Raw genomic sequence first — 22816 nt, 5'->3', positions numbered from 1 at the left:
TTATAAGAAAGAAATTTTTCTACACATGTTTTAAAAAATGGATATGCATGCTTGAAACAGGTTAAATATGAAAATTACCTATGGATCCAAATCTTTTAAAGAGAATAACATGAAATTCTTAAGTGAACGTGCGGTGGGATATTTACCCGAGTCAAACAAGCCATTATCTTGCCCATTTACAAAAAGCCAACCTAACGATCACATATGATTGTATAATGAACTATCATGCATAACGGGCTATATTTTTGTAAGGAATGAGTTATGGATTGGAGTCAACACTCAGTTAAAAATCCCCCGCCTCGCCCTTTTCCTAACGATTACACAACCTAATATATTAAAACTAAATAGACTTTACAATCCCAAAAAATTATAGAAACATTTGCAAATTATCTTTTTTTACATTTGTGCATTGTGTATTTCCATTTTATATGTATACTTTTTTCTTAAATAAAAACTTGAGTTTTCACCAGCCCTTCATCTCGTAAACAAAAAAAAAAAAAAAAAAAGAGGTAAAAGGCAAATAGATCACAACAAAATTAAAATTTCAGAATTTATGTATGGAAAAAATTTAAAGCAATAAAAACTGAAGTACAGATAATTTATCCACACACCACAAATGAACACAAAAGTTTTGTTATCCAAGTTTGGGAAATTCCACTAGTTTAACGGTGGCAATTTTATAAAAAAGAGATTTTTCTACACATATTTTAAAAATTGGATATGCATACTTGAAACATGTTAAAGATACAAATGACCTATGAATCCAAACCTTTTAAAGAGAATAACATTAAACTCTCTAGTGATGGTGCGGTGGGATATTTACCCGAGTCAAACAAGCCATTATTTTGCCCATTAACAAAAAGCTGACCTAACGATCATAGATGATTGTAAAGTGATTTATCATGCGTAACGGGCTATATTTTTGTAAGGAATGACTTAAGGATTGGGAGTCAACACTCAGTTAAAAATCCCCCACCTCCCCTTTTCCCAACGATTGCAAAAACTGAAATATAAAAACTAAAAAGAGTTTACAAACCCTAAAAAGTATAGACACTTTTTGAAATTATGTCTCTCTACATTTGTGCAATGTGCTTTTCTGGTTTAGATGTATACTTCTTTCTTAAATCAAAACTTGAGCTTTCACTTTCCCTTCATCTCGTAAACAAAAAAAGAGATTAAACGCAAATAGGTCACTAAAAAAAAATTTAGAGTTTATGTATGGAAAAAATATATAGCAATAACAAATGTAAGTAAAGAAAATTTATCCACACACCCCAAAAGAACACAAAAGTTTTGTTATCCAAGTTTGGGCAATTCCTCTAGTTCAACCCTAATAGCTCAAAATTTTATAAGAAAGAGATTTTTATGCACATGTTTAAAAAAATGGATTTGCATTTTTTTAAACAAGTTAAATATGCAAATGACCTATGGATCCAAACCTTTTAAAGAGTATAACATTAAATTCTTAAGTGAACATGCGATGGGATATTTACCCGAGTCAAATAAGCCATGATTTTGCCCATTTACAAATAGCTGACTTAACGATCATAGATGATTGTAAAGTGATTTATCAAGCATAACGGGCTATATTTTTGTAAGGAATGACATATGGATTGGGACTCAACACTTAGTTAAAAATCGCCCACCTCCCCCTTTTCCTAAGATTGCAAAACCTGATATATAAAAACTAAAAAGACTTTACAATCCCTAAACATTTCAGACAATTTTTGGAATTTTATCTCTCTACATTTGTGCATTGTACATTTCCATTTTAGATGTATACTTTTTTCTTTAATCAAAACTTGTGTTTTCACTTTCCCTTCATCTCGTAAACAAAAAAAGAGAAAAAAGGCAAATAGATCTCAACAAACTGAAAATTTTAGTGTTTATGTATGGAAAAAATTTAAAGCATTATCAAATTTAAGAAAAGAAAATTTATTCACACACCACAAATGAACTCAAAATTTTTGTTATCCAAGTTTGGGAAATTCCACTAGTTCAACCCTAATAGCTCAGAATTTTATAAGAAAGAGATTTTTCTACACATGTTAAAAAATGGATATGCATGCTTGAAACATGTTAAAGATTCAAATGACCTATGGATCGAAACCATTTAAAGAGAATAACATTAATTTCTCAAGTTAACGTGCGGTGGGATATTTACCCGAGTCAAACAAGCCATTATTTTTCCCATTTCCAAAAAGCTGACCTAACGATCATGTAAAGTAATTTATCATGCGTAACAGGCTATCTTTTTGTAAGGAATGACTTATGGATTGCGAGTAAACACTCCCTTAAAAATCCCCCACCTCCCCCTTTTCCCAATGAATTGTATGGAATGACTTATTGATTGGGAGTCAACACTCAGTTAAAAGTCCCCACCTTACCCTTTTCTCGATGATTGCAAAACTAGATATATAAAAACTAAAAAGAGTTTACAAACCCTATAAATTATAGACATTTTTTCTAGAATTATCTTTCTCTCTACTTTGTGCATAGTGCATTTCCATTTTGCATGTATACTTTTTTCTTAAATCAAAACTTGAGTTTTCACTTTCCCTTCATCTCGTCGAAAAAAAAAAAGAGTTAAAAGGCAAATAGATCACAACAAAATGAAAATTTTAGAGTTTATGTATGGAATGAATTTAAAGCAATAAAAAATGTAATTGAAGAAAATTTATTCACACACCACAAATGAACTCAAAAGTTTTGTTATCCAAATGTGGGAAATTCCACTAGTTCAACCCTAACAGCTCGGAAATTTATAAGAAAGAGATTTTTGAACACATATTTTAAAAAATAGATATGCATACTTGAAACATGTTTAAGATGCAATTGACCTATGGATCCAAACCTTTTAAAGAGAATAACGTTAAATTCTCAAGTGAACATGCGGTGGGATATTTACCCAAGTCAAACAAGCCATTATTTTGCCCATTTACAAAAGGCTGACCTAACAATCAAAGATGGTTGTAAAGTGATTTATCATGCGTAACGGGCTACTTTTGTATGGAACGCATTATAGATTGGGAGTCAACACTCAGTTAAAAATCCCTCCCCTTCCCCTTTTCGCGACGATTGCAAAACCTAATATATAAAAACTAAGGAGAGTTTACAATCCCAAAAAATTATAGGCACTTTTTGGAATTTTCTCTCTGTACATTTGTGCATAGTGCATTTCCTTTTTGGATGTAAATTTTTTTCTTAAATCAAAACTTGAGTTTTCACTTTCTCTTCATTTCATAAACAAAAATAGAGTTAAAAGGCAAATAGATCACAACAAAATGAAAATTTAAGAGTTTATGCATGGAAATAATTTAAACCAATAACAAGTGCAATAAAAGAAAATTTATTCACACACCACAAATGAACACAATAGTTTTGCTATCCAAGTTTTGGAAATTCCACTAGTTCAACCCTAATAGTTTGGAATTTTATAAGATAGAGATTTTTCTACACATGTTTTTCAAAATAGATATGCATGTTTGAAACATGTTAAAGATGCAAATGACCTATGGATCCAAACCTTTTAAAGAGGATAAGATTAAATTCTCAAGTGAACGTGCATTGGGATATTTACCCGAGTCAAACAAGCCACTATTTTGCCCATTTACAAAAAGCTGACCTAACGATCATAGATGATTGTAAAGAGATATATCATGCGTAATTGGTTATATTTTTTAAAGGAATGACTGATGGAATTGGAGTTAACACTCAATTAAAAATCCCCCGCCTCCCCCTTTTCCTGACAATTGCAAAACCTAATATATAAAAACTAAAATGAGTTTATAATTCCAAAAAATTATAGAGACTTTTTTGAATTATCTCTCTATATATTTCATTTTGGATGTATACTTTTTTCTTAAATCAAAACTTGAGTTGTCACTTTCCCTTCATCTCGTAAACAAAGAAAGAGCTAACAGGCAAATTGATGACAACAAAATGAAAATTTTAGAGTTTAAGCATGGAAAGAATTTAAAGCAATAAAAAAAGCAAGTAAATAAAATTTATTCACACACCACAAATGAACACAAAAGTTTTGTTATCCAAGTTTCGGGAATTCCACTCGTACATCCCTAATAGCTCGGAATTTTATAAGAAAGAGATTTTTCTACACATGTTTTTAAATATGGATATGCATGCTTGAAACATGATAATGTTGCAAATGACTTGTGGAACCAAACCTTTTAAAAAGGATAACATTAAATTCTCAAGTGAACGTGCACTGAGATATTTACCCCAGTCAAACAATCCATTATTTTGCCCATTTACAAAAGGTTGACCCTTTTCGCGACAATTGCAAAACCTGATATATAAAAACTAAGGAGAGTTTACAATCCAAAAAAATTATAGGCACTTTTTGGAATTTTCTCTCTATACATTTGTGCATACTGCATTTCCTTTCTGGATGTATACTTTTTTCTTAAATCAAAACTTAGTTCTCACTCTCCCTTCATCTCGTAAACAAAGAAAGAGCTAACAGGCAAATAGATCACAACAAAATGAAAATTTAAGAGTTTATGCATGGAAAGAATTTAAACCAATAACAAATGCAAAAAAATAAAATTTATTCGCACACAAAAAATGAACACAAAAGTTTTGTGATCCAAATGTGGGAAATTCCACTAGTTCAATCCTAATAGCTTGGAATTTTATAAAAAATAGATTTTTGTACACATGTTTGAAAAAAAGATATGCATGCTATAAACATGTTTAAGATGCAATTGACCTATGGATCCAAACCTTTTAAAGTGAATAACATTAAATTCTCAAGTGAACGTGCGGTGGGATATTTACCCTAGTCCAACAATCCATTATTTTTCCCATTTAAAAAAGGCTGACCTAACGATCAAATATGATTATAAAGTGATTTATCATGGGTAACGGGCTATATTTTTGTAAGGAAAGCGTTATGGATTAGGAGTCAATACTCAATTAAAAATCCCTCGCCTCCCTCTTTTTGCGACGATTCCCAAACCTGATATATAAAAACTAAGGAGAGTTTACATTCCCAAAAAATTATCGGCACTTTTTGAAATTTTCTCTCTGTACATTTGTGCGTAGTGCATTTCCTTTTTGGATGTATACTTTTTTATTAAATCCAAACTTGAGTTTTCACTTTCCCTTCATCTCGTAAACAAAAGAAGAGATAAAAGGCAAATAGATCACAACAAAACGAAAATTTAAGAGTTTTTGCATGGAACGAATTTAAACCAATAAAAAATGCAAGAAAATAAAATTTATTCACACACCACAAATGAACACAATAGTTTTGTTATCCAAGTTTGGGAAATTCCACTAGTTCAACCCTAATAGTTTGGAATTTTATAAGATAGAGATTTTTCTACACATGTTTTAGCTACTGGATATGCATATTTGAAACATGTTAAAGACACAAATGACCTATGGATCCAAACTTTTTTTAGAGGATAAGATTAAATTCTCAAGTGAACGTGCATTGAGATATTTATCACAGTCAAACAAGCCATAATTTTACCGATTTGCTAAAAGCTGACCTAACGATCATAGATGATTGTAAAGTAATATATCATGTGTAACTGGTTATATTTTTTAAAGGAATGACTGATGGAATTGGAGTCAACACTCAGTTAAAAATCCCTCGCCTCCCCCTTTTCCCAACGATTGCAAAACATGATATATAAAAACTAAAATGAGTTTATAATCCCAAAACATTATAGATACTTTTTGGAATTATCTCTTTGTGTATTTGTGCATAGTGCATTTCCATTTTGGATGTATACTTTTTTCTTAAATCAAAACATGAGTTGTCACTTTCCCTTCATCTCGTAAACAAAGTAAGAGCTAACAGGCAAATTGATCACAACAAAATGAAAATTTTAGAGTTTATGCATGGAAAGAATTTTAAAAAAATAAAAAATGCAAGTAAAGAAAATTTATTCACAAACGACAAATGAACACAAAAGTTTAGTTATCCAAGTTTGGGGAATTCCACTAGTTCAACCCTAATAGCTCAGAATTTTATAAGAAAGATTTTTCAACACAAGTTTTTAAAAATGGATATGCATGCTTGAAACATGTTAAAGATGCAAATGACCTGTGGAACCAAACCTTTTAAAGAGGATAACATTAAATTCTCAAGTGAACGTGCGCTGAGATATTTACCCGAGTCAAACAAGCCATTATTTTGCCCTTTTACAAAAAGTTGGCCTAATGATAATGAATGATTGTACAATGAATTATCGTGCGTAACTAGCTATATTTTAGTAAGGAATGACTTATGGATTGGGAGTCAACACTCAGTTAAAAATCCCCCCCCCCCCCCTCGCCCATTTACCGATGATTGCAAAACCTGATATATAAAAACTAAAATGAGTTTACAATTCCTAAAAATTACAGACACTTTTTGGAATTATTTCTCTCTACATTTGTGCATTGTGCATTTCCATTTTATATGTATGCTTTTTTCTTCAATCAAAACTTAACTTTTCACCTTCGCTTCATTTCGTAGAAAAAAAAGGAGTTAAAAGGCAGATAGATCACAACAAAATGAAAATTTTACAGTTTATGTACGGAAAGAATTTAAAGCGATAAAATATAAGTGAAGAAAATTTATTCACACACCAAAAATGAACACAAAAGTTTTCTTATCCAAGTGTGGGAAATTCCACTAGTTCAACCCTAATAGCTCAGAATTTTATAAGAAAGAGATTTTTGTACACATGTTTTAAAAAATAGATATGCATGCTTGAAACCTGTTTAAAATGCAATTGACCTATGGATCCAAACCTTTTAAAGAGAATAACAATAAATTCTCAAGTGAACGTGCAGTGGGATATTTACCCGAGTCAAACAAACCATTATTTTGCCCATTTACAAAAGGCTGACCTAACGATCAAAGATGATTGTAAAGTGATTTATCATACGTAACGGGCTATATTTTTGTAAGGAATGCGTTATGGATTGGGAGTCATCACTCAGTTAAAAATCCCTTGCCTCCCCCTATTCGTGACGATTACAAAATCTGATATATAAAAACTAAGCAGAGTTTACAATCCCAAAAAATTATAGGCACTTTTTGGAATTTTCTCTCTGTATATTTGTGCATAGTGCATTTCCTTTTTGGATGTATACTTCTTTCTTAAATCAAAACTTGAGTTTTCACTTTCCCTTCATCTCGTAAACAAAAAAAAGATAAAAGGCAAATAGATCACAACAAAATGAAAATTTAAGAGTTTATGCATGGAAAGAATTTAAACCAATACCAAAAGCAAGAAAATAAAATTTATTCACACACCACAAATGAACACAATAGTTTTGTTATCCAAGTTTGGGAAATTCCACTAGTTCAACCCTAATAGTTCAAAATTTTATAAGATAGATATTTTTCTACAAATGTTTTAAAAAATGGATTTGCATGTTTGAAACATGTTAAAGATGCAAATGACCTATAGATCCAAACCATTTTAAGAGAATAAGATTAAATTCTCAAGTGAACGTGCATTGGGATATTTACTCTAGTCAAACAAGCCATTATTTTGCCAATTTACAAAAAGCTGACCTAACGATCATAGATGATTGTAAAGTGATATATCATGCGCAATTGGTTATATTTTTAAAAGGAATGATTGATGTAAATGGAGTCAACACTCAGTTAAAAATCCCCCGCCTCCCTCTTTTCCCGACGATTGCAAACCCTGATATATAAAAACTAAAATGAGTTTATAATACCAAATAATTATAGATACCTTTTGGAATTATCTCACTATATATTTTTGTATAGTGCATTTCCATTTTGGATGTAAACTTGTTTCTTAAATAAAAATTTGAGTTGTCACTTTCCCTTCATCTCGTAAACAAAGAATGAGCTAACAGGCAAATTGATCACAACAAAATGAAAATTTTAGAGTTTATGCATGAAAGAATTTAAAGCAATAAAAAATGCAAGTAAAGAAAATTTATTCACACACCACAAATGAACACAAAAGTTTTGTTATCCAAGTTTGGGGAATTCCACTAGTTTAACCCTAATAGTTCAGAATTTTATAAGAAAGAGATTTTTCTACACAAGTTTTTAAAAATGGATATGCATGCTTGAAACATGTTAAAGATGCAAATGACCTGTGGAACCAAACCTTTTAAAGAGGATAACATTAAATTCTCAAGTGAACGTGCGCTGAGATATTTACTCGAGTCAAACAAGCCATTATTTTGCCCATTTACAAAAAGTTGATCTAAGGATAATGAATGATTGTACAATGAATTATCTTGTGTAACGGGCTATATTGTTTTAAGGAGTGACTTATGGATTGGGAGTCAACACTCAGTTAAAATTCCCCCCTCCCCCATTTCCAGACGATTGAAAAATCTGATATATAAAAACTAAAACAAGTTTACAATTCCTAAAAAGTACAGACACTTTTTGGAATTATTTCTCTCTACATTTGTTCATTGTGCATTTCCACTTTATATGTATGCTTTTTTCTTAAATCAAAACTTGAGTTTTCACCTTCGCTTCATTTCGTAGAAAAAAAAGGAGTTAAAAGGCAAATTGCTCACAACAAAATGAAAATTTTAGAGTTGATGTATGGAAATAATTTAAAGTGATAACAAATGTAAGTGAAGAAAATTTATTCACACACCACAAATGAACAAAAAAGTTTTGTTATCCAAGTGTGGGAAATTCCACTAGTTCAACCCTAATAGCTCGGAATTTTATAAGAAATATATTTTTTTACACATGTTTTAAAAAATAGATATGCATGCTTGAAACATGTTTAAGATGCAATTGACCTATGGATCCAAACCTTTCAAAGAGAATAACATTAAATTCTCAAGTGAACGTGCGGTGGGATATTTACCCGAGTCAAACAAGCCATTATTTTGACCACTTACAAAAGACTGACCTAACGATCAATGATGATTGTAAAGTGATTTATCATGCGTAACGGGCTATATTTTTTTAAGGAATACGTTATGGATTGGGAGTCAACACTCAGTTAAAAATCCCTCGCCTCCCCCTTTTCACGACGAATGCAAAACCTGATATATAAAAACAAAGGAGAGTTTACAATCCCAAAACATTGTAGGCACTTTTTGGAATTTTCTCTCTGTACATTTGTGCATACTGCATTTCCTTTTTGGATGTGTACTTTTTTCTTAAATCAAAACTTGAGTTTTCACTTTCCCTTCATCTCGTAAACAAAAAAAGAGATAAAAGGCAAATAGGTCACAACAAAATGAAAATTTAAGAGTTTATGCATGTAAAGAATTTAAACCAATAACAAATGCAAAAAAATAAAATTTATTCACACACCAAAAATGAACACAATAGTTTTGTTATCCAAGTTTGGGAAATTCCACTAGTTCAACCCTAATAGTTCGGAATTTTATAAGATAGAGATTTTTCTACACATGTTTTACAAAATGGATATGCATGTTTGAAACATGTTAAAGATTCCAATGACCTATGGATCCAAACCTTTTAAAGAGGATAAAATTAAACTCTCAAGTTAATGTGCATTGGGATATTTACCCGAGTCAAACAAGCCATTATTTTGCCCATTTACAAAAAGCTGACCTAACGATCAGAGATGATTGTAAAGTGATATATCATGCGTAACTGGTTATATTTTTTAAAGGAAAGACTAATGGAATTGGAGTCAACACTTAGTTAAAAATCCTCCTCCTCCCCCTTTTCCCGACGATTGCAAAACCTGATATATAAAAACTAAAATGAGTTTATAATCCCAAAAAATTATAGAGACTTTTTGGAATTATCTCTCTGTATATTTCTGCATAGTGCATTTCAATTTTGGATGTATACTTTTTTCTTAAATCAAAACTTGAGTTGTCACTTTCCCTTCATCTCGTAAACAAAGAAAGAGCTAACAGGAAAATTGATCACAACAAAATGAAAATTTTAGAGTTTGTGCATGGAAAGAATTTAAGGCAATAAAAAATGCAAGTAAAGAAAATTTATTCACACACCACAAATGAACACAAAAGTTTTGTTATCAAAGTTTGGGGAATTCCACTAATTCAACCCTAATAGCTCTGAATTTTATAAGATAGAGATTTTTCTACACATGTTTTTAAAAATGCATATGCATGCTTGAAACATGTTGAAGATGCAAATGACCTGTGGAACCAAACCTTTTAAAGAGGATAACATTAAATTATCAAGTGAACGTGCGCTGAGATATTTACCCGAGTCAAACAATCCATTATTTTGCCCATTTACAAAAAGTTGACCTAACGATAATGAATGATTGTACAGTGAATTATCGTGCGTAACGGGCTATATTTTTGTAAGGAATGACTTATGGATTGGGAGTCAACACTCAGTTAAAAATCCATCCCCCCCCCCATTTCCCAACGATTACAAAAACTGATATATAAAAATTAAAATAAGTTTACAATCCCTATAAATTACAGATACTTTTTGGAATTATTTCTCTCTACATTTGTGCATTTCCATTTTATATGTATGCTTTTTTCTTGAATCAAGACTTGAGTTTTCACCTTCGCTTCATTTCGTAGAAAAAAAAAAAGAGTTAAAAGGCAAATAAATCACAACAAAATGAAAATTTTAGAGTTTATGTATGGAAAGAATTTAAAGCGATAATAAATATAAGCGAAGAAAATTTATTCGCACACCACAAATGAACACAAAAGTTTTGTTGTCCAAGTGCGGGAAATTCCACTAGTTCAACCCTAATAGGTCAGAATTTTATAAGAAAAATATTTTTGTACACATGTTTTAAAAAATAGATATGCATGCTTGAAACATGTTTAAGATGCAATTGACCTATGGATCCAAACCTTTTAAAGAGAATAACATTAAATTCCCTAGTGAACGTTCGGTGGGATATTTACCCGAGTCAAACAAGCCATTATTTTGCCCTTTCACAAAAGTCTAACCTAACGATCAAAGATGATTGTAAAGTGATTTATCTTGCGTAACGGGCAATATTTTTGTAAGGAATACATTATGGATTGGGAGTCAACACTCAGTTAAAACTCCCCCTTTTCGCGACGATTGAAAAACCTTATATATGACAACTAAGGAGAGTTTACAATCCCACAAAATTATAGGCACTTTTATGAATTTTCTCTCTATACATTTATCCATAGTGCATTTCCTTTTTGGATGTATACTTTTTTCTTAAATAAAAACTTGAGTTCGCCTCCCCCTTTTCGCGACGATTGCAAAACCATATATATAAAAACTAAGGAGAGTTTACAATCCCAAAAAATTATAGGCACTTTTTGGAATTTTCTCTCTGTACATTTGTCCATAGAGTATTTCCTATATGGATGTATACTTTTTTCTTAAATAAAAACTTGAGTTTTCACTTTCCCTTCATCTCGTAACCAAAAAAAGAGATAAAAGGCAAATAGATCACAACAAAATGAAAATTTAAGAGTTTATGCATGGAAAGGATTTAAACCAGTAACAAATGAAAATAAATAAAATTTATTCATACACTAAAAATGAACACAATAGTTTTTTTATCCAAGTTTGGGAAATTCCACAAGTTCAACCCTAATAGTTTGGAATTTTATAAGATAGAGATTTTTCTACACATGTTTTACAAAATGGATATGCATGTTTGAAACATGTTAAAGATGCAAATGACCTATGGATCCAAACCTTTTTAAGAGGATAAGATTAAATTCTCAAGTGAACGTGCATTGAGATATTTACCCGAGTCAAACAAGCTATCAGATGATTGTAAAGTGATATATCATGCGTAATTGGTTATATTTTTGAAAGGAATGACTGATGGAATTGGATTCGACACTCAGTTAAAAATCCCCCGCCTCCCCCTTTTCCCGACGATTGCAAAACCTGATATATAAAAACTAAAATGAGTTTATAATCCCAAAAAATTATAGAGACTTTTTGGAATTATCTCACTGTATATTTCTGCATTGTGCATTTTCATTTTGGATGTATACTTTTTTCTTAAATCAAAACTTGAGTTGTCACTTTCCCTTCATATCTAAACAAAGAAAGAGCTAACAGGCAAATTGATCACAACAAAATGAAAATTTTAGAGTTTATGCATGGAAAGAATTTAAAGCAATAAAAAATGCAAGTAAAGAGAATTTATTCACACACCACAAATGAACACAAAAGTTTTGTTATCCAAGTTTGGGGAATTCCACTAGTTCAACCCTAATAGCTCGGAATTTTATAAGAATGATATTTTTCTACACATGTTTTTAAGAATGCATAAGCGTGCTTGAAACATGTTAAATATGCAAATGACTTGTGGAACCAAACCTTTTAAAGATGATAACGTGCGCTGAGATATTTACCCGAGTCAAACAATCCATTATTTTGCCCATTTACAAAGAGTTGACCTAATGATAATGAATGAATGTATAGTGAATTATCGTGTGTAACGGGCTATATTTTTTTAAGGAATGACTTAAGGATTGGGAGTCAACACTCAGTTAAAAATCCCCTCCCCCCTCCCCCATTTCCCGACGATTGTAAAAACTGATATGTCAAAACAAAAATAAGTTTATAATCCCTAAAAATTACAGACACTTTTTGGAATTATTTCTCTCTACATTTATGCATTGTGCATTTCCATTTTATATGTATGCTTTTTTCTTAAATCACAACTTGAGTTTTCACCTTCGTTTCATTTCGTAGAAAAAAAGAGGAGTTAAAAGGCAAATAGATCACAACAAAATGAAAATTTTAGAGTTTATGTATGGAAAGAATTTAAAGCGATAACAAATATAAGCGAAGAAAATTTATTCACACACCACAAATGAACACAAAAGTTTTGTTATCCAAGTGTGGGAAATTCCACTAGTTCAACCCTAATAGCTCGGAATTTTATAAGGAAGAGATTTTTTTACACATGTTTTAAAAAATAGATATGCATGCTTGAGAAATGTTTAAGATGCAATTGACCTATGGATTCAAACCTTTTAAAGAGAATAACATTAATCTCTCTAGTGAACGTGTGGTGGGATATTTACCCGAGTCAAACAAGCCATTATTTTGGCCATGTACAAAAGGCTGACCTAACGATCAAAGATGATTGTAAAGTGATTTATCATGCGTAACAAGCTATATTTTTGTAAGGAATGCGTTATGGATTGGGAGTCAACACTCAGGTAAAAATCCCTCGCCTACCCCTTTTCGCCACGATTGCAAAACCTTATATATAAAAACTAAGGAGAGTTTACAATCCCAAAAAATTATAGGCACTTTTTGAAATTTTCTCTCTGTACATTTGTGCATAGTGCATTTCCTTTTTGGATGTATACTTTTTTCTTAAATCAAAAATTGAGTTTCACTTTCCCTTCATGTTGTAAACAAAAAAAGAGATAAAAGGCATATAGATCACAACAAAATGAAAATTTAAGAGTTTATGCATGGAAAGAATTTAAACCAATAACAAATGCAAGAAAATAAAATTTATTCACACACCAATTGAACACAATAGTTTTGTTATCCAAGTTTGGGAAATTCCACTAGTTCAACCCAAATAGTTCAGAATTTTATAAGATAGAGATTTTTCTACACATGTTTGACAAAATAGATATGCATGTTTGAAACATGTTAAAGATGCAAATGACGCATGGATCCAAACCTTTTAAAGGGGATAAGATTAAATTCTTAAGTGAACGTGCATTGGGATATTTACCCGAGTCAAACATGCCATTATTTTGCCCATTTACAAAAAGTTGACATAACAATCATAGATGATTGTAAAATGATATGTCATGCGTAACTGGTTATATTTTCGAAAGGAATGACTGATGGAATTGGAGTCAACACTCAGTTAAAAATCCCCCGCCTCCCCCTTTTCTCGACGATTGCAAAACCTGATATATAAAAACTAAAATGAGTTTATAATCCTAAATATTATAGAGACTTTTTGGAATTATCTCTCTGTATATTTGTGCATAGTGCATTTCCATTTTGGATGTACACTTTTTTCTTAAATCAAAACTTGAGTTGTCACTTTCCCTTCATCTCGTAAACAAAGAAAGAGCTAACAGGCAAATTGATCACAACAAAATAAAAATTTAAGAGTTTATTCATGGAAAGAATTTAAAGCAATAAAAAATGCAAGTAAAGAAAATTTATTCACACACGAGAAATGAACACAAATGGTTTGTAATCCAAGTTTGGAAAATTCCACTCGTTCAACCCTAATAACTCGGAATTTTATAAGAAAGTGATTTTTCTACACATGTTTTAAAAAATGGATACACATTCTTGAAACAAGTTAAAGATGCAAATGAGTTGTGGATCTAAATCTTTTAAAGAGAATAACATTAAATTCTCAAGTGAACGTGCACTGGGATATTTACCCGAGTCAAACAAACCATTATTTTGCCCATATACAAAAAGCTGACCTAACGATCATAGATGATTGTAAAGTGATTTATCATGCGTAACGTGCTCTATTTTTTGTGCGGAATGACTTATGGATCGGGAATCAACACTCTGTTAAAAATCCCTCGCCTCCCCCTTTTCCCGACAATTGCAAAACCTGATATATAAAAACTAAAAAGAGTTTACACTCCCTAAAAATTAAACAAAACTTTTGGAATTATCTCTTTCTACAATTTTGCATTGTGAATTTCAATTTTGGATGTATACTTTTTTCACAAATAAAAACTTGAATTTTCATTTTCCCTTCATCTCATAAACAAAAAAAGAGAAAAAAGGTCAATAGATCAGAACAAAATGAAACTTTTAGAGTTTATGTATGGAAAAAATTTAAAGCAATAACAAGCGCAAGTAAAGAAAATTTATTCACACACCACAAATGAACATAAAAGTTTTCTTATCCATGTTTGGGAAATTGCACTAGTTCAACCCAAATAGCTCTGAATTTTATAAGAAAGAGATTTTTCTACACATGTTATAAAAATTGGATACGCATGCTTGAAACATGTTAAAGATGCAAATGACCCATGGATCGAAACCATTTAAAGAGAATAACATTAAATTCACAAGTGAAGGTGCGGTGGGATATTTACCCGAGTCAAACAAGCCATTATTTTGCCCATTTACAAAAAGCTGACCTGACGATCAAAGATGATTGTAAAGTGATTTATCATGCGTAACGGGCTATATTTTTTTAAGGAGAGACATATGGATTGGGAGTCAACACTCAGTTAAAAATCCCCCGCCTCCCCCTTTTCTTGACGATTGCAAAACCTGATATATAAAAACTAAAAAGAGTTTACAATCCCTAAAAATTACATAATTTTTTTTGAATTATCTCTCTCTAAATTTGTGAATAATGCATTTTCATTTTGGATGTATAGTTTTTTCTTAAATCAAAACTTGAGTTTTAACTTTCTCTTCAACTCGTATACAAAAAAAGAGATAAAAGGCAAATAGATCACGACAAAATGAAAATTTTAGAGTTTATGTATGGAAAGAATTTAAAGCAATAACAAATGTATATAAAGAAAATTTATTCACACACCACAAAAGAACACAAAAGTTTTGTTATCCAAGTTTGAAAAATTCCACTAGTTCAATCCTAATTGCTCGGAATTTTATAAGAAAGAGATTTTACTACACATGGTTCAAAAAATGGATATGCATGCTTGAAACATGTTAAAGTTGCAAATGACCAATGTATCGAAACCATTTAAAGAGAATAATATTAAATTCTCAAATTAACGTGCAGTGGATATTTTCCCGAGTCAAACAAGCCATTATTTTTCTCATTTACAAAAAGCTGACCTATCGTTCATAGATGATTATAAAGTGATTTATCATGCGTAACGGGCGATATATTTGTAAGGAATGACTTATGGATTGGGAGTAAACACCCAGTTAGAAATCCTCCACCACCCCCTTGTCCTGATGAATTGTAAGGAATGACTTATGGATTGAGAGTCACCACTTAGATAAAAATCCCTGCCTTCCCCTTTTCCCAACGATTGTAAAACCTGATATATATATATAAACTAAAAAGAGTTTACAATCCTTGAAAATTACAGAAACTTTTTGGAATTATCTCTCCCTACTTTTTTGCATAGTGCATATCCATTTTGGATGTATACTTTTTTCTTAAATCAAAACTTGAGTTTGCACTCTCTCTTCATCTCGTAAACAAAAAAAGAGATAAAACAAAAATAGATCACAACAAAATGAAAATTTTAGAGTTTATGTAAGGAAAGAATTTAAAGCAATAACAAATGTAAGTAAAGAAAATTTATTCACACACCACAAATGAACAAAAAGTTTTGTTTTCCAAGTTTGGGAAATTCCACTAATTCAACCCTAATAGCTTGGAATTTTATAAGGAAGAGCTTTTTCTACACTTGTTTTAAAAAATGGATATGCATGCTTGAAACATGTTAAAGATGCAAATGACATATGGATCCAAACCTTTTAAAGAGAATAACATTAAATTCGCAAGTGAACATGCGGTGGGATATTTACCCGAGTCAAACAAACCATTATTTTGCCCAATTGCAAAATGGTGACCTAAAGATTAAAGATGATTGTAAATTGATTTTTCATAAGTAACGGGCTTTAATTTTTTAAGGAAGGACTTATGGATTAGGAGTTAATACTCAGTTAAAAATCCCTCGCCTCCCCCTTTCGCAATGATTGCAAAACCTGATATATAAAAACTAAAAAGAGTTTATAATCCCGAAAAATTATAGACACTTTTTGGAATTTTCTCTCTATAAATTTGTGCATAGTGCATTTCCATTTTGGATGTATAATTTTTTCTTAAATCAAAACTTGATTTTTCACTTTCCCTTCATCTCATAAACAAAAATAGATCACAACAAAATTAAAATTCAAGAGTTTATGTTAGGAAAGAATTTAAAGCATTAAAAAATGTAAGTAAAGAAAATTTATTCACACACCGCAAATGAACAAAAAAGTTTTGCTATCCAAGTTTTGGAAATTCCACTTGTTCAACCCTAACAGCTTGGAATTTTATAAAAAAAAAGAGATTTTTCTACACATCTTTTAAAAAATGGATATGCACGCTTGAAACATGTTAAAGATGCAAATGACCTATGCATCCATACCTTTTAAAGAGAATAACATTAAATTCCCAAGTGACGGTGTAGTGGGATATTTACCCGAGTCAAACAAGCCCTTATTTTGCCCATTTAAAAAATGTAGACCTAAGGATCGTAGATGATTGTAAAGTGATTTATCATGCGTAACGGGCTATATTTTTCTTAGGAATGACTTAGGGATTGGGAGTCAACACGTAGTTGAAAATCCTTTGCCTCCCCCTTTTTCTGACGATTGCAAAACCTGATATATAAAAACTAAAAAGAGTTTACAATCCAAAAAAATTATAGACACTTTTGGGAATTATATCTCACTACATTTGTGCATTGTGCATTTCCATTTTATATGTATACTTTTTTCTTAAATTAAAACTTGAGTTTTCACTTTCCCTTCATTTCGTAGACAAAAAAAGAGATAAAATGCAAATTGATCACAACAAAATAAAAATTTTAGTTTATATATGGAAAGAATTTAAATAAATAAAAAATGTAAGTAAAGAATATTAATACACACACCAGAAATGAACACAAAAGTTTTGTAATCCAAGTTTGGGAAATTCCACTTGTTCAACCCTAATAGCTCATAATTTTATAAAAAAGAGATTTTTCGACAGATGTTTTAAAAAATGGATGTGCATGCTAGAAACATGTTAAACATGTAAATGACCTATGGATCGAAACCTTTTAAAGAGAATAACATTAAATTCTCAAGTGAAGGTGCGGTGGGATATTTACCCGTGTCCAACAAGCCATTATTTTGCCCATTAACATAAAGCTGACGTAATGATCATAGATGATTGTAAAGTGATTTATCATGCGTAATGGGCTATACTTTGGGAAATAATAACTTAAGGATTGGGAGTCAACACTCAGTTAAAAATCTCCCGCCTCCCCCTTTTCCCGTCGATTGTTGAACCTGATATATAAAAACTAAAAAGAGTTTACAATCCCTAAAAATTACAGATACTTTGGAACTATCTCTCTCTCTACATTTGTGCATTATGTATTTCCATTTTTGATGTACACTTTTTTTTGATATCAAAACTTGAATTTTCACTTTCCCTTCATCTTGTAGACAAAAAAAGAGATAAAAGGCAAATAGATCTCAACAAAATGAAAATTTTCGAGTTTATGTATGGAAAGAATTTAAAGCAATAAAAAATGGAAGTAAAGAAAATTTATTCAGTCACAAGAAATGAACACGAAAGTTTTGTTATCCAAGTTTGGAAAAATCCACTAGTTCAACCCAAATAGGTCATAATTTTATCAGAAAGGAATTTTTGTACACATGTTTTAAAAAATGGATTGGCATGTGGGGAACATGTTAAAGATGAAAATGACCTTTGGATCCAAACCTTTTAAAGAGAATAACAATAAATTCTCAACTGAACATGCTGTGGCATATTTACCCGAGTCAAACAAGCCATTGTTTTGCCGATTTACAAAAAGCTGACCTAACGATCATAGATGATAGTAAGTGATTTATCAAGCGTAACGGGCTATATTTTTGTAAGGAATGACTTATGGATTGGGAGTCAACAGTCAGTTAAAAATCCCCTGCCTCCCCCCTTTTCCTGACGAGTGCAAAACCTGATATATAAACACAGAAAAGAGTTTGCTATCCCCAAAAAATACAGACACTTTTTGGATTTATCTCTCTCTACATTTGTGCATCGTGCATTTCAATATTGGATGTATAGTTTTTTCTTAAATAAAAACTTGAATTTTCACTTTCCCTTTATCTCGTAAACAAAAAAAAAATATAAAAGGGAAATAGATCCCAACAAAATGAAAATTTTAGAGTTTATGTTTGGAAAGAATTTAAAGCAATAACATATGTAAGTATATAAGACAAGTTTTGTTATCCAAGTTTGGGAAATTCGACTAGTTCAACCCTAATAGCTCGGAATTTTTTAAGAAAGAGATTTTTTGACACATGTTTTAAAAAATGGATATGCATGCTTGAAACCTATTAAAGATGCAAATGACCTATGGATCGAAACCATTTAAAGTGAATAACATTAAATTCTGAAGTGAACGTGCGGTGGGATATTTACCTGAGTCAAACAAATCATTATTTTTCCAATTTACAAAAAGTTGACTTGACGATAAAAGATGATTGTAAAGTGATTTATTATGTCTAACGGGCTATATCTTTGTATGGAATGACTTATGGATTGGGACTCAACACTCAGTTAAAAATCCCCCGCCTCCTCCTTTTCGCGACAACTGCAAAACTTGATATATAAAAACTAAATAGAGTTTACAATCACTAAAATTTACATAATATTTTTTGAATTATCTCTCTCTACATTTTTACTTAGCGCATTTCCATTTTGGATGTATTCTTTTTTCTTAAATCAAAACTTGAGTTTTCACTATCTCTTCTTCTCGTAAACAAAAAAAAAAAAGATAAAAGGCAAATAGATCACAACAAAATGAAAATTTTGGAGCTTATCTATGGAAAAATTTAAAGCAATAACAAATGTAAGTAAAGAAAATTTATTCACACACACAAATGAACACCTTTTGTTTTCCAAGTTTGGGAAATTCCACTAGTTCAACCCTAATAGCTCAGAATTTAAAAAAAAGAGATTTTTCTACATATGTTATAAAAAATGGAAATGAATGCTTGAGACATGTTAAAGATGCAAATACCCTATGGATCCAAACCTTTGAAAGAGAATAACATTAAATTCTCAAGTGACAGTGCGGTGGGATATTTCCCAAAAAAATACAGACACTTTTTGGAAATATATCTCTCTACATTTGTGTATTGTGCATTTTAATTTTATATGAGTACTTTTTTCTTAAATAAAAACAAGTTCACTTTCCTTTCATCTTGTAGACAAAAAAAGAGATAAAAGGCAAATTGATCACAACAAAATTAAAATTTTAGAATTTATGAATGGATAGAATTTAAAGCAATAACAAATGTAAGTAAAAAATATTTATTCACACACCCCAAATGATCAAAAAAGTTTTCTTTTCCAAGTTTGGGAAATTGCACTAGATCAACCCTAATAGCTCTGAATTTTATAAGAAAGAGATTTTTCTACACATGTTCTTAAAATTGGATATGCATGCTTGAAACATGTTAAAGATGCAAATGACCTAAGTATGGAAAACCATTTAAAGAGAATGACATTAAATTCTCAAGTGAAGGTGCGGTGGGATATTTACCCCAGTCAAACAAGCCATTATTTTGCCCATTTAAAAAAAGCTGACCTAACGATCAAAGATGATTGTAAAGAGATTTATCATGCGTTAAAAGCTATATTTTTTTAAGGAATGACTTATGGATTGGGAGTCAACACTCAGTTAAAAATCCCCCGCCTTCCCCTTTTCCCTACGATTGCAAAACCTGATATACAAAAAGAAAAAAGAGTTTATAATCCCTAAAAATTATAGACACTTTTTGGAATTATCTCTCTCTACATTTGTGTATAATGCATTTCCATTTTGGATGTATACCTTTTTCTTAAATCAAAACTTGAGTTTTCACTTTCTCTTCATCTCGTAAACAAAACAAGAGATAAAAGGCAAATAGATCACAATAAAATGAAAATTTTAGAGTTTATGTATGGAAAGAATTTAAAGAAATAACATATGTAAGTAAAGATAATTTATTCACACACCACAAATGAACACAAAAGTTTTGTTATGCAAGTTTTGGAAATTCCACTGGTTCAACCCTAATTGCTCGAAATTTTTTAAGAAAGAGATTTTTCTACACAAGTTTTTAAAAAATGGATATGCATGCTTGAAACATGATAAAGAGAATAACATTAAATTCTCAAGCGACAGTGCGGTGGGATATTTACCCGAGTCAAACAAGCCATTATTTTGCCAATTTACAATAAGCTGACTTAACGATCATAGATGATTGTAAAATGATTTATCATGCGTAATTGGCTATATTTTTGTTAGGAATGACTAATGGATTGGGAGTCAACACTCAGTTAGAAATCCCATGCCTCCCTCTTTTCCTGATGATTGCAAAAAACAGATATATAAAAACTAGAAAGAGTTTACAATCCTAAACATTACAGACACTTTTTTGAATTATATCTCTCTACAATTGTGTATTGTGCATTTCCATTTTAGATGTATACTTTTTTCTTAAATAAAAACTTGATTTTTCACTTTCCCTTCATCTCGTAAACAAAAAAAAAGAGATAAAACGCAAATAGATCACAACAAAATGAAAATTTTAGAGTTTATTTTTGGAAAGAATTTATAACATTGAGAAATGTAAGTAAAGAAAATTTATTCACAAACCACAAATGAATAAAAAAGTTTTGTTATCCTAGTTTGGGAAATTCCACTAGTTCAACCCCAATAGCTCGTAATTTTCTAAGAAAGAGATTTTTCTACACATGTTTTAAAAAATGGATATGAATGCTTGAAACTTATTAAAGATGCAAATGACCTATGGATCGAAACCTTTAAAAGAGAATAACATTAAATTCTCATGTGAAGGTGCAGTGGGATACTTACCCGAGTCCAACAAGCCATTAGTTTGCCCATTTACATAATGCTAACCTATCGATCATAGATGATTGTAAAGTGATTTATCATGCGTAACGGGCTATAATTCTGTTATTTATGACTAATGGATTGGGAGTCAACACTTAGTTAAAAATCCCCCGCCTCCCCCTTTTCCCGACCATTGCAGAACCTGATATATAAAAGCTAAAAAGAGTTTACAATCTATAAAAATTAATGAAACTTTTTGGAAATCTCTCTCTACATTTGTACATTGTGAATTTCATTTTTAGATGTATACTTTTTTCTTAAATCAAAACTTGAGTTTTCACTTTCCCTTCATCTCGTAGACCAAAAAAGAGATAAAAGGCAAATAGATTACAACAAAATGAAAATTTTAGAGTTTATGTATGGAAAGAATTTGAAGCAGTAAAAAATGGAAGTAAAGAAAATTTATTCACACAAAAGAAATGAACACAAATGTTTTGTTATCCAAGTTTGGAAAATTCCACTAGTTCAACCCAAATAGCTCGTAATTTTATCAGAAAGTGATTTTTCTACACATGTTTTAAAAAATGGATATGCATGTTTGAAACATTTTAAAGATGCAAATGACCTATGGATCCAAACCTTTTAAAGAGAATAACATTAAATTCTCAAGTGATCGTGCGGTGGCATATTTACCCGAGTTAAATAAGCCATTATTTTGACCATTTACAAAAAGTTGCCCTAATGATCATAGATGATTGTAAAGTGATTTATCAAGTGTAACGGACTATATTTTTTTAAGTCATGACTTATGGATTGGGAGTCAACAGTCAGTTAAAAATCCCCCGTCTCCCCCTTTTCCCGATGATTACAAAACCAGATATATAAAAACTGAAAAGTGTATACAATCCCTAAAAATTACAGACACTTTTTGGATTTATCTCTCTAGATTTGTGCATAGTGCATTTCCATTTTGGATGTATTGTTTTTTCTTAAATCAAAACATGATTTTCACTTTCCCTTCATCTCATAAACAAAAAAAGAGATAAAAGGCAAATAGATCCCAACAAAATGAAAATTTTAGAGTTTATGTATTGAAAGAATTTAAAGCAATAACATATGTAAGTAAAGAAAATTTATTCACACGCCACAAATGTAGAAAAATTTTTGTTGTCCAAGTTTGGGAAATTCCACTAGTTCAACCCTAATAGCTTGGAATTTTTTAAGAAAGATATTTTTCTACACATGTTTTAAAAAATGGATATGCATGCTTGAAACTTGTTAAAGATGCAAATGACCTATGGATCGAAACCATTTA

Source organism: Aristolochia californica, unplaced genomic scaffold (assembly GCF_029961685.1).
Source record: "Aristolochia californica isolate CCGP_79_NKW_82.1479 unplaced genomic scaffold, dmAriCali1.0.hap1 SCAF_4, whole genome shotgun sequence".
In the NCBI taxonomy this organism is placed as follows: Eukaryota; Viridiplantae; Streptophyta; class Magnoliopsida; order Piperales; family Aristolochiaceae; genus Aristolochia; species Aristolochia californica.
The sequence above is the reverse complement of the archived record's forward strand: the minus strand, read 5'-3'. Positions refer to the sequence as shown.